This window comes from Parasteatoda tepidariorum, chromosome 2, assembly GCF_043381705.1.
Source record: "Parasteatoda tepidariorum isolate YZ-2023 chromosome 2, CAS_Ptep_4.0, whole genome shotgun sequence".
NCBI lineage: Eukaryota > Metazoa > Arthropoda > Arachnida > Araneae > Theridiidae > Parasteatoda > Parasteatoda tepidariorum.
In genome coordinates this window covers 92,075,870-92,089,735 of record NC_092205.1, presented here as the reverse complement: position 1 = coordinate 92,089,735, position 13,866 = coordinate 92,075,870, and positions in this window count along the sequence as shown.

Genomic DNA, 13,866 nt, shown 5'->3' with positions numbered 1-13,866 from the left:
CTTAAGGAGTTATTTCCATGGCGGTTCTCATTCAAGTGGACATTATTATTCCCTGCTCCTGTGCCCAGACGATGATTCAGGCGACAAAATTGACCAACTTAATTGACATCGGTAATGTGTTTGGTTAAGGTGTGATTTCTTTCTCATTACTAATGGAAACATTCGATTCAGAAAATATATGAATTGAAACAGAATAATGACTACATTAAAGAAATCTCAAAATGGAATGAAAAATCGATTCCCGCTTTAATTACACATCGGTCCTGGACATTTTCAAGGGGGAGGGGCATCTTGAATAACTTTTTTATTTATGGGTAGGCCTCTCTGAGCTATCGACAACACTCTGGTGCACAGTGCGCAAAAGGAAACATGGACCATCCAAAATGACTTTTGATTTAATGATCAGATCTTCATGTTCTAAGACTCAATATTAATAGTTCGAGGGGCTGTCCACAAATATGCCAATTAATTAGTGCAGACCATATTTTAAGTTGCGAAGTCAGACACAAAAACGCACTTTCTTTGAATAAACTTACCTTTTGCTCGACGGATTCGAATTTCTGATCCCAAGGGGAAGCCGCAATCTGGGAAATAGGGTCCCAATAGTTTGATCAAGTGAGCGGTCCAAAGTTTTGACCCCTTCATGTTAATTTTACTTTCCAACATACCTCGAAAACTTTTTAAGCAAATTAATAATTCTTTGTACACAATGAACAATTACAGCATCGCTTATTTTTTTCTCTCCGAAATCCGAAAATCTGTTCCCTTTTTTCTCCAAATGAGTATTTATTTAATTATTAAATATTTAAATTGCCCAAAAGGGCCTCCGTAGGTGATGCAATCAAAAACGATCCCTGATTGGTTTTGACGACACATGTGCTGATTAGAAATGTGCCACCTCCATCCGCTAAGGCTATATCAATGCTCTTTTAGTTTTGATGTCACTTACATCGAATGAATATTCTTTGTATATTATTAATAGCATTTTTGTTAGGTAATTTTACGGCTTTGAGAGTGTGTGCAAAATGAACGAAAGATTTTTAAAACTTCAAACTGTTTATTTATCACTAAAATAGCTGAAGAAATAACTATATAGCTCTTCACAGCGAATCAACACTTATTTTTTGGCTAAACTCAGTGGTGTTCAAGTTCATAGAGAATATTATTTTATCACACTTATTTTTAGGTTGAGGTAATCTGTTCAATTACAGCCTAATTACTGAATCAAAGTCAATCGCAGATTGAATTGAAATAGTATACATACAGATAAAGGGTGGATGATTTTATTATTCTGTATTGCATTAAAATCAGTTTTTTCATAAATCAAGTTCATTGAAAAATATCTGCCCATCAGCGTTACACTCTATGTGCTAAATATTTGGGTAATATAATTTAATTTTGCCTTTTTTTTTTATTACTAGATTTGAAGGATTTTCTTTTTAAGTAAATATTTATAGTAAATATATTGTACTCATACAGTTTATTTCTTCTTTTCTTTACTATGTATTCAATATTTAAATACACATTAATGCTCATATCTATTCTCAATATTATTCTTTGAGTAACTAGGAATTTCTGCTTTGGTTAAAAAATTACTTTTACTTTTTAAATTTTCATTCCTCTTTCTGCAATATAGTATATATACTATGTGTGGTAATTGTGGATTTTACTTCTTATTTCTGCAAACTATTTGGTAGTGCTTGCTAAGAAGAATTCTAAAGCAGTAAAATTAATACATTCTATGTTTTTAATGAAAAGAATTTAATTAAAATAGGTAGAAAAAAAATCTTAGGTTAAGCTTTCGGTATCGCCGAAAGTGAATCAACACTTTCAAGAATCTAGTCCATTAAAATATAATACCCATTAGGATAGTCACAGTCTATGTGCTTACACTTAAAAATTCAAATAATGTAATTTGATTTTTATCTATAAATTTATTATGGATGGTGTTTTCTGTACTAGGGTGCACTGCAAGCTCTATACTGCCTATAATTCCGGATTACTGTTTCCTGTGTATTTTAAAGTCATTTTGCTCACGTGATCATTGTGTTTTGAGACTCCCTTGAGTAGTATTTCTTGTAAACGTGCATTTGTTACCTAATTTTTCATTTGTGTTTAAAAAAAGAATCGTTATAAGATTCTTCATTTAAAAACCTGTCATTTCAAGATCTAAGAATCGTCATTTGAAAAAAAAAAGAATCGTCATATAAAGCAGTTCTTACCTTGTGAACAGTATACAAACTTCGAAATTTAAACCTAAATGATAATTTGTAAAATGATGACTTGATCTCGCTGCTCCAACAATATGCTAACACAAATAACGCATGATGGTGCAAGGATTGCACTAAGAACAAACAGTAATAGATAAATAAAAAGGGGTCAAATGGAACTGCCAAAAAAGTGAGTTCTTTCTTGATCTAGCAACCATATCACCTTTTTTAACAATGCATCTTTAAATAACCGAAACAAATTTTCACTGCAAACCCACCAGAATTACTTAATAACATTAATATCTTATAAAATACAGCAGATTTGAACTCAGAAATTTTATAATTTATTTCTTTTATTAAAAAACAAAATTATCTGTTTGAAAATATCGCTCAGCAGAATCAGTTATAGTAAGCAGCTGTATACTTTCTAATCGGAAGTAGAGCAGGTCAAGAGCTCGAGATTGTTGTTGTTTATTTTTACATTGAAAACACCATCCATACCATTTTTTTTAGTAGTGCGTCTTCAAACATCGATCATCCCCTCTCATCCATCTCCGCAGGGGTTGCTAGCAGAGCTAACCAAATGCTCTTGCAACGTCATATAATTGTTTCTTTTTCAAGAACGAATATTCTTATTTATCGAAATATGTCGCCAAATCTAGGATTCCGGTAAGACTTCGAAACTATAATCTTTTTTTAAATAATTTTGCAATATTTATCGTAAAATATAGCATGAATTANTGTTGTTTTTAAAGCTAAATTATTTTTGTCAACAAATTTTTTTCTCCCAAGTTTTTCGTAGGCCCCTGAATTTCGTAGGCCCTAAGCACGTGCCTAGTGTGCCTATAGGTTAATCCGGCCCTGCTTACATCGAATGAATATTCTTTATATGTTATTAATAACACTTTTGATATATAAATTTACTGCTTTGAGAGTGTCTGCAAAATGGAAGAAAGATTTTTAAAACTTTAAACTGTTTACTTATCACTAAAATAGCTGAAGAAATGACTATGTAGCTCTTCACAGCGAATCAACACTTATTTTTGGCTAAAATCAGTGGTGTTCAAGTTCATAGGAAATATTATTTTATCACACTTATTTTTAAGTTGAAGTAAATTTGTTCAATTGCAGTCTAATTACTGAATCAAAATCAATCGCAGATTGGATCGAAATAGTATACATATAGATAAAGGGTGCATGATTTTATTATTCGGTATTGCATTTAAGAAAAAACCAGTTTTTTCATAAATAAAGTTCATTGAAAAATATCTGCCCATCAGCGTTATACTCTATGTGCTAAATATTTGGGTAATATAATTTAATTTTGCCTTTTTTTTAAACTAGAGTTGAAGGATTTTCCTTTTAAGTAAATATTTATAGTAAATATATTGTACTAATACAGTTTATTTCTTCTTTTGTTTACTATGCATTAAATATTTAAATACACATTAATGCTCATATCTATTCTCAATATTATTCTTTGGTAACTAGGAATTTCGCTATAGTTAAAAAATTATTTTTACTTTTTAAATTTTTATTCCTCTTTCTGTAATATAGTATATACTATGTGTGGTAATTGTGGATTTTACTTCTTATTTCTGCAAACTATTGGTAGTGCTTGCTAAGAAGAATTCTAAAGCAGTAAAATTAATGCATTCTATGTTTTTAATGAAAAGAATTTAATTAAAATAGGTAGAAAAAAAATCTTAGGTTAAGTTTTCGGTATCGCCGAAAGGGAATCAACACTTTCAAGAATCTAGTCCATTAAAATATACAGTCGGACCACAATTTAACGAAGCCGCTAAATCCCGATTAAAAAGTTCGCTATATATAAAATTCGTTAAATAGAAAAATCTCCATTTGAAATATTTAAACAACACAGAACAGGTTTTAAATTCATAAACATTGTATATAATTAAAATAGCAATTGATACACCTGTATCTTGTAAACTGGGATCTACTATTTATTTTATAAATCTTACCCTAATACCCTAAGAGAAATCTGCATGGAAAGCAAGAATAGAGCAAAACATTATCTAGTGCCACACTACCATGGTACATGCATTTTAAACTAAAAAAAGCTAAATTTATGTATAAAATTATAGCTGCATTTATTATAACAGTAATTTTAAACATACATTTCCACATGCGTTCTTAAGTTTAATTGCTGCTGATAAAATCCGTTAATTTTGTCTGAGTGTTTCGTTTGAAATGCAAATTAAAAGGGAAAGGGATTTTACTTCTTTCTTTAAAAGTTTGAAATGTTCTGAAATATTTTGAGAAATAGGGAAAGTGGAACTCAAAAAAAAATTTCGTTACATGGAAAATTCACTTCGCTATTTGGAAGTTATTTTACGAAGAAATTTCCAAAATGTTCTTTGTTCCTCTGCAAAAATCGCAAAATAGAGGAATTCGCAAAATGGAAGTTCGTTAAATAGAAGTCCGACAGTATATACCAGTAGTCACAGTCTATGTGCTTACACTTAAAATTTCAAATAATGTAATTTGATTTTTATTTATAAATTTTTTTATGGATGGTATTTTCGAAACTAGGGTGCGCTGCAAGCTCTTTATACCGCCTATAATTCTGGGTTACTGTTTCCTGTGTATTTTGAAGCCATTTTGCTCACGTGATCATTGTGTTTTGAGACCCCCTTGAGTAGTATTTCTTGTAAATGTGCATTTGTTACCTAATTTTTTATTTGTGTTTAAAAAAAGAGTCGTTATAAGAATCTTCATTTAAAGACCTGTCATTTCAAGATCTAAAAATCATCATTTGAAAGAAAGAATCTTCATAGAAAGCACTCACTTCTTACCTTGTCAACAATATACGAACTTCGAAATTTAAACCTAAATGATAATTTGTAAAATGAACTTGATCTCGCTGCTCGAACAATATGCCAACACAAATAACATATGATGGTGCAAGGATTGCACTAAGAACAAACAGTAATAAACAAATGAGAAGAGACCAAATTGGAACAGACAAAATAGTCAGTTCTTGCTTGTTTTAGCAACCATGTCACCTTTTTCAACAATACATTTATAAATAACCAAAACAAATTTTCACTGCAAACCCACCAGAATTACTTAATAACATTAATATCTTATAAAACAGCAGATTTGAGCTCAGAAATTTTAAAATGTTCTTCTTTTATCAAAAAACTAAATTATCTGCTTGAAAATATCGCTTAGCAGAATAAGTTGTAGTAAGAACTTCATACTTTCTAATCGGAAGTAGAGCAGGTTAAGAGCTCGAGATTGTTGTTGTTTATGTTTACATTGAAAACCCCATCCATACCATTTTTTTTAGTAGTGTATTTTTTCTGGATAGTGCGCCTTCAAACCTCGAGCATCTCCTCTCCCCACCGCAGGGGATGCTCGCAGAGCTAACCAAATGCTCTTGCAACGTCATATAATTGTTTCTTTTTCAAGAACGAATATTCTTATTTATCGAAATATATCGCCAGATCAAGGATTCCAGTAAGACTTAGAAACTATAATTTTTTTTTAAATAATTTTGCAATATTTATCCTAAAATATAGCATGAATTAAATTTCTGTTTGATGTGTTTAAATTTTAAAAGCTCTTAAATTGTTTTGAAAGCTTATTTGTATAATTTGATGAAGAAATAAAACGGAACTATATGAAGTTTGCGGATGATTACCTAAATCCTATACCGCAATGGCCTGATTGGTTGTTAAAACGTGGCTTTGTTTGCGTTAGAAACTGTTCTTTCCATTCCATTTCGAGTTAACTTACCCAGTCAAGTATCAATTCTCTTAAGTGATACATACTATAAACCTTCACAAAGATTCTTTCACAATGATTTCAATTCTTTCACTATATATTTCTTACTTAACACAAAGACAGGCACGAAGCCATGTAAGACATAAACAAGCTAACTATGCATCGAAGTTGCCGGATACACAAAACAAAAATAAATATATCACGTGTTACAATAAAATAGATAAACAAATCATGAATCTAAGAAAGAATTATATTTCAAGAAATTCAATGTGCGATACGGCGCGGTATTTAATTAACTTCACGTTATTTAGCATTCTAACTTACGTGGAAAAACTTAGCTCTTTTTAACACGCTATTTTGCTAATAAACGATCAGCTGACACGGACGTCATAGGTCACCTGTGTGGGTATTGTGATCCTCTTCTTCGTGAAGTGCAAGTATCCATTGCAGCGGAGTATTATTTCCTTTTGTCTTCTAATATACTTTTCTGAGTAGTAATAAATGACTACTTAGCATGTTAACAAGCTGTCCACCCACTCTAGTCCCGTTTAGTGTGGACAAAAACAACTTTTAAAAGAAATTACTGTGGAAGAACTAAACAACTTTTTAAGTTCAGATCTAAGAATGAATGCAGTAAAACGTCCAAATTATCGTTAAGAAATGCTCCATGATTTAAAAATTATATTTAACAAGTGTTTTTTTGACAAATCTGAAAAAAATGTTCTAATAACCCCCTCTCCCCTACTAATTACGTAAAATTATCTTATAAATATTAGTAAACACGACTGCCTTTTTTTTTTTTCAAATTCTTTTTTGTAGGTTTCAGAATCTGAAATCGATTTATTTATCTTATCACTAGTTTGTTTTATTTCTTTATTTTATATTGTTACGTTTCCCGTTCTTCGCAATGAGTCAATCGAGAAAAAATCAGTACTGAGGAACATGCTATAAACTAAAAGGCATGTAGTACTCACACAGTTGAAGAGCTTAATGGAAGAACCAGGAAAGTGACATTTTGGAGGAATTAATGAATCAGAGAAAATAACATGAAGTAGTTGTATCAATCTGGGTGTGTTTAATGTAACAAAATTGTTTTTGCTTTTCCTTTTATCTTAACATAACCAAACCACATAAGTTTTTTAATATACTTGCACGTTTTTTATTTTCAAATTAGGCAGTGGTAAACAAAATAAGGATTGAATTATTAATCGTGCCTTTTAATAAATTGGTAGTAAAATAGTTTTACCATTACCATTTTTTTCATACTTTGATTATAGCTCTGAAAATGTCATTTACCTGGTTCTTCGTCTAAGTTGTTCAATTAACAGATCTAAAATAATTTCAGTTTTCTGTTATTTATTATCATTTATTGTTTTTTATTTATTATTATTTGCCTTTTTTACATACGAACGAACGAAAGTTGAGTAAAATTTATTACAAAAAATAATAGACTGCTAAGACGTTATTACTAATAATAATAATAAAAGAAATGAAATTGAAAATTTAGAGAAAATGTAAAAACGTTTAAAATACGTTTCATAACCTGTACACAAATCAGGAAGGTGCATAGATCATTCGATTTGAGAAAATTACATATATGAAACAAGTAATCAAATCAGAAAATTAATAAAAATAATAAAATAGTTTTAAAAATTTTTTTCTTTAGAAATCAAAAAGCTTAGTAGCTATTATGTTTTTAAAAATTCTTTCTCTTCAACATATCCTACACCAGGGATGGCGAACTAATGGCACGCGTGCCATTTATGGCACGCGACACAATATTTTGGGCACTCCATCTGATGGTATGGGGTAATCTTGNACTTTAAGTTGAATTACGTGTATAACTGAGACATTGCAAAATGTATTTTTTTTTTCAATGTAAATAAAGAGTTTTGAGTTGATAGTATTTAGTATTATTATTTTCCCAATAATCATGAAGTCAAAATTATTTGACGGCACGTCTATGACCTCTTTAAGCAATTTTTTTTTATAGAAAATGGCACGTTGGTGTATAAAGGTTCGCCACCCCTGTCCTACACGATACCACGAAAAAAAATGTCAGCTTTTAGTCCTTATATATAGATGCTACTCTGAATGAAAGTAATTGGTGGTTGTTCACTTCCACTAGTGAATGTTGACAGTTACATAGTCACTTTGGTAAATGTCCGAAATATATACTAGGTCTAGTTTAAGTGCCATTGCCCGGTATACCCTACATTAATTTTTTGTCAATTCCTATTTTTAGTTCACACTCTATCTCGTTCAAATTTTCGATCGTTCATAAAATGCTTTTTATTCATCCATTCAAGTTCTAATACATTTTTTTAAACTTGTAGTGGATGACACTTGATGTTAATACAGTTTTCTCAAATATTAATTCATTCATTTAATTTAATTAATTAATTTCAGTTTTATATGAGAGAAAAATTTTTTTAATTATTTAATGAAAAGTAACTAAAATACAATTTTTCTTTGTTAATCTAAATAGGAATTGACTTTAATTTTTTTTTTAAATTTTATATATTAGTTGTTTTAAGGTCAAGTGCTAACTGCCCAGTTTGCATTTAACCGGTATTCCGAACACTAACGTTTCTCCTAAAATCCCATATAAAAATGAATAAAAGTAAAAAATCACAACTGGTTGTTGACACCACTAATTATTAACTGTTAATCCTGCAAAAAAATAGCCAGTAGAAAAATACGTAATCGTAAATTTTCATGGCTAGCTTTGTTTTTAAATAAAATTTTTTGAAATTTTCGTTTGTTGCAAGATATTTTGCATAAGAACGCGTATCCCTGCTAAACTGTTCCCGTACCCCTAGGGGTACGCGTACCACACTTTGGCAAACACTGCCCTATATCAATGTTTTTTTAAGGTCTAATGCCACTGCCCAGTATGCATTTAACCGGTTTTCTGAACACTGATGTTTCTCCAAATCTATCCTCAGCTGATATTAAAATATCGAATAAATATATAATAATATCGACGAATAAATTGATATAAAATCGGATAGAACAAATATTTCTGACATTTGCCAAAGAGACTATGTGATTGTTGACATTCACCGGTGAAGGTCGACATTCTCTTGATTTCGATCATTCACGGTTACATATACATAGCGTTGTAGCATCTAATTTTTTGTAAATGAATAAAAATGGGAATTCATTTTGTCGGAAAAGATAGTTTAAATGAATGAAAAGAAATTTCTTAAATATTTCAATCATTTATCATAATATGTTGCATGATTTTATTTTCAATGACGAGTATTTTTTTATCAGAAGGATGTGATGTTCTTTTTAATTTTTATAAGAGACACATCGATTAAAATTGGTATAAATTAGTCGGTACATCGGTATAAATTAATCGGATATAAGAAATATTTCTGACATTCACCAAAGCGACTATGTGATTGTTGACATTCACCGGTGAATGTCGACATTCTCTTCATTCACGGTAACATGGACAAATAAAGAACTCATCCTTTCGCCGTCTCATTTAAGAATGTAATCCGAACAAAGATCTTGTTTTTTATTTTTAATTTATAAAACTTATTCATTGCACTGACGCCATTCTAAACGTTGATTTCTTTTCTTTTCCCTTCCCCCTCGCAGCCAGCAGGTTAGAAAAAGAGAGTCGGTTATTCAGCTCTGTGATCATCGAATTTCGGGCGAGAGGAAGGAGAGGTGTTAAGGGTGAGAGGTCCTCACGAACTTGAAATTCTCATCCGTCCATTACAATAAGCTCTCCTATATGTTTGCTTTTTTGAAATGGTTTGTGGTGCATCCTAGTTAAGATATAAAATAGTGGGGGAGGGGTTTGACCATAAAAATAGTCCTACCCCGTTGGATTCGAAACAAGAAGGCATTGCACGAAATGCGAGAAAGTTCCGTGTTGGGCTTACCGAAGTTAACTGGAACGAAAGTTAGCACTGTGCGCAAAAAAAAAAGCAACACCCTGAATAACTTCTGATCTATAATGATCGGATTTTATTCCATTTTATAACCGTCGTTGAACAGCCGACCCAATTTTATGGGTTTACGACTACCAATGTTCAACTTCGCAGCCTTGTAATTTTGAACCCAATCCAGAAGACAAGGGAACGCCTGGATCGAGTACTGGGAGAAATTTTGCCTTCGTGGATGACGTTTTGATGGAGCTAACCCGCATTTGCATTACATGGAGAGGAAGACCACGAAAACCTCCCACGGTTAGCCTAACGGCAAGGGGACTCTAACCCATGATCAGTCTACCACTGATGATATTTCACGTCAGCACTGTGATCGCTGCAAGCCGGATGCGGAATTCGTATCGACTGAGATTCGAATCCAGTTCGACTCATTGGAAGGCGAACGCTCTATCCCCTGAGCCATCGCGGCTCATAATGATCGGATTTTCACGTACTCAATTTTAATGATTTTGAAGGGATGGCTTCAAATATTTTAATAAGGGCCGAGCTGGCTCAGGGGATAGAGCGTTCGCCTTCGAAAGAGGTGAATCGGGTTCGAATCTCAGCTACGACTGATTGATACTAATACCGCATCCGGCTTGCAGCGACCACAGTGCTGACGTAAAATATCCTCAGTGGTAGATGGATTATGGGTTAGAGTCCCTTTTGCCATGAGGTTAACCTTGAGAGGTTTCTGTGGCTTTCCTCTCCATGTAACGCGAATACGGATTAGTTCCATCAGAAAAGTCCACCACGAAAGAAAATTTCTCCCAATACTTGATTGGGCTAAAAATTACAAGGTTACGGAGTTGATCGTTAGTAATCACAAACCTAAGAAATTGGGTCGGTTGTTCAACGAGGGTTATAAAATAAAAATAAAATATGCTAATTAATCAGAATCTTACAGAGAATTTGATATTTTTTGACCCGTTTGTCATGAAATTGCTAATAACCTCTCCCATCTTGGCATTAAAGTCATTGTTAAACCTGACAATAACATTAAATTTCTCTTGAAGATCTTATTAGCTTTGATAATCTCTAAAGGCCATATCACACATAGCGAAAATTCATTCAATTCAACCTTCAACTCAACCCCAACTTCAACTCTGAAGACAACCCCGTCCGAAAACATAGGTGTGCTATACTTATCCGAGTTGGATCAACTGCTGTTCAACTCTTTCACATCTCTTCGAAAGTGTTGAAGCAACTTCACAATTCAACCAATCAGGTGGCAGCAACCGCATGGGGTTATGGGATAGCACAAGTCAAAACAATATGGCGGCAAAGTTTATGTAACGAACATGGATTCTAAACTCTACTATACTCTATACTCTATACTATTCTATACTCTAGACTCCATGGTAACGAAGCAGCGTATCTAATTTGTTATATATTAATTCAGGTGAATTTTTAATTGAGTATTGATTTTAAAGTTATTCAAGCATTTTATTTTATTTTATAACCATCGTTGAACAGCCCACCCAATTTTTGAATTTGCGACTACTAATGTTCAACTTCTCAGCCTTGTAATTTTGAACACAACCCAGAAGACAAGGGAACTCTTGTATCAGGTATTGGGAGAAATTTGCTTTTGTGGAAGACTTTTTTGAGGGAACTAGCCAGCATTTGATTTACATGGAGAGGAAAACCTTCCACTGTTAGTCTACCGGCAAGGGGACTCTAACCCATGATTTGTCTATCACTGAGGATCTTTTACATCGGCACTGTGGTCGGTGCAAGCCAGATGCGGAATTTGTATCGACCAACCATCGCTGGGATTCAAACCCGGATCACCTCATTAAAGGCGAAAACTCGATCCCCTGAACCATCACGGCTCTCTCTATGGCATTTACCATACTTGTTAGTGCAACCTTGGCTACATCGGATAAACTAGACGGAAATTTTTTTGTGTGCTTATTTCGCAATATTTCAAGAACTTTTCAAGGAATTCTAAAATCTTTGCGTATAATTGTAAAATTCGTTATAAAGTTAGTTATAAATCCATTCGAAAAATAAATTTTTGTAAATATTTACTATTTTATATTATTTTATTTACCAATAATCAAATATTTTTTTAATTGTAAGGTATAAAAATCCTTATATCACTTTAAAGTATTTAATTTTGCACGGTGAAATATAAAATTTGATCGAAATCGGCTGACTATAGTTCCTTAAAAATCGAATTTTAAAAAAGTCGTATAGATAAAATTTGATTTCTCAGGAACAATTCAACCGATTTCCTTCAAATTTTGTATTTTGTCATGTAAAATTATCCTTTTTAAAATGATGCAAAATTTTTTATACCATACAATTCTAAATTTTTGCGACTTTTCTTAAACAAAATAATAATAAATATTTACTAAAAGCAGGATTCCCGAGGTCCTTGTAAATTTTAAGAAGTGGTAACGGAAATTAAACAAATGTCGATAATTTAATTTCTGTGTAACCACCACTGAAAAATATTTTCCAAAGAAAGTAATATATACATAAAAATTCCAGTTTCTAAGCCACTTAGCAACAAAGTGGTATATTAAAATAGGAAATATCTTCTAGCATGTTAACCTTAATTCACCACCACTACTACAATTTTTTAAGGACAGTGTTAACCCTGTAAAAGTTACTTTTTGCACGGAATTATCTTTGGATAAACAAACTTTATAATTGAGTGTAAAATTTTTTTAATTAGCTAAAAAATTTCTCGGAATATGGCGAAATACGCAAAATTAACATTAAGGGGTCCAAACTTTGGATCGCTCTCCTGACCAAACTATTGGGACCATATTTTCCAGATTGCAGCTACCCCCTATATTTTGGATATCAAAAATCCGAAGCCGTTAAAAAAAAAGAAAAAAAAAGTATGCTTATTCAGAGAAAGAACGTTTTGTGTCTGATTTCGTAACTTAAAATATCGTCTGCACTAAATAATTAGCATATTCGAAGTCACCCCCATGAACCATTAGGAAGGAGTCCTAGAACGTGAAGATTCAATGGTTAAATTAAAAGTTATTCAGGGTGGTCCGTTTTTTTTTCTTTCTTTTTTTTGCGCACTGTACATATTTTGTTAGAACTATGAAGAAAAAAATTAAACGTATTTTTGTAAATACGCGTTATAATTAGCAGTTATGAAAATTTAAAAAATGTGAATATATAACATTAGTATTTAAATCTACTTGAAATAATATAAAATAAAAACCTGAGAAATATTTCATCATACGATGCTAAAAAATGATGAACATTTGCGAGTGTGAAAATGAAAATATGAATTATAAGTTCTTCACTAACATTCTGACGTGACAATACTTGATGCTGCACAGTTGTGAAAATTAAATTTGCAAATAATTAAATAAAATATGTACAATTAATTCCGTTAGTTCTGTGAAGAAAAAAAAAGAAATTTTTTTTAGAAAACATGCATAGTGATGAACGGTTTGAAAAATTTAAGAAATGTAAAAGATAACATAGATGTTTAAATATAGTGGTGCAATATATAATAAAGAAAAGAAAAAGAAAAACTGAGAAATATTATATCATCACATAATACTAAGAAGTGGTAAAAATTGTGGCCAAAAAAAAAAAAGAAAAAAAAAAGAAAAAAAAAGATGGAGATATACTGAAATACGCGAAAAGTAAAACTAACATTTAAGGTTCCAAATTTTATACCGCCACTCCTAACCAAACTATTAAAATAATATTTCCAGATTGCTGCCAAGGACCGATCAAGACTAATTCAGGTCCCACCAAATTCTCCGGGCCCCTTACAAAATATTTTGAAATTAAATTACTGAAGTTTACTTAATATTTTGAGGTCCCGCAGTGGACTGATCGTTAAGACACGGTTCCCAGCAGATCACCGAAGTCAAGCATCACTGACTGCGGTCAGTGTGCGGGTGGGTGACCACTTGGATCAGTCTGCGTAGGGACCGAGGGTGTGCGGTATTGGTCCTCGTTAAACTGTGCTA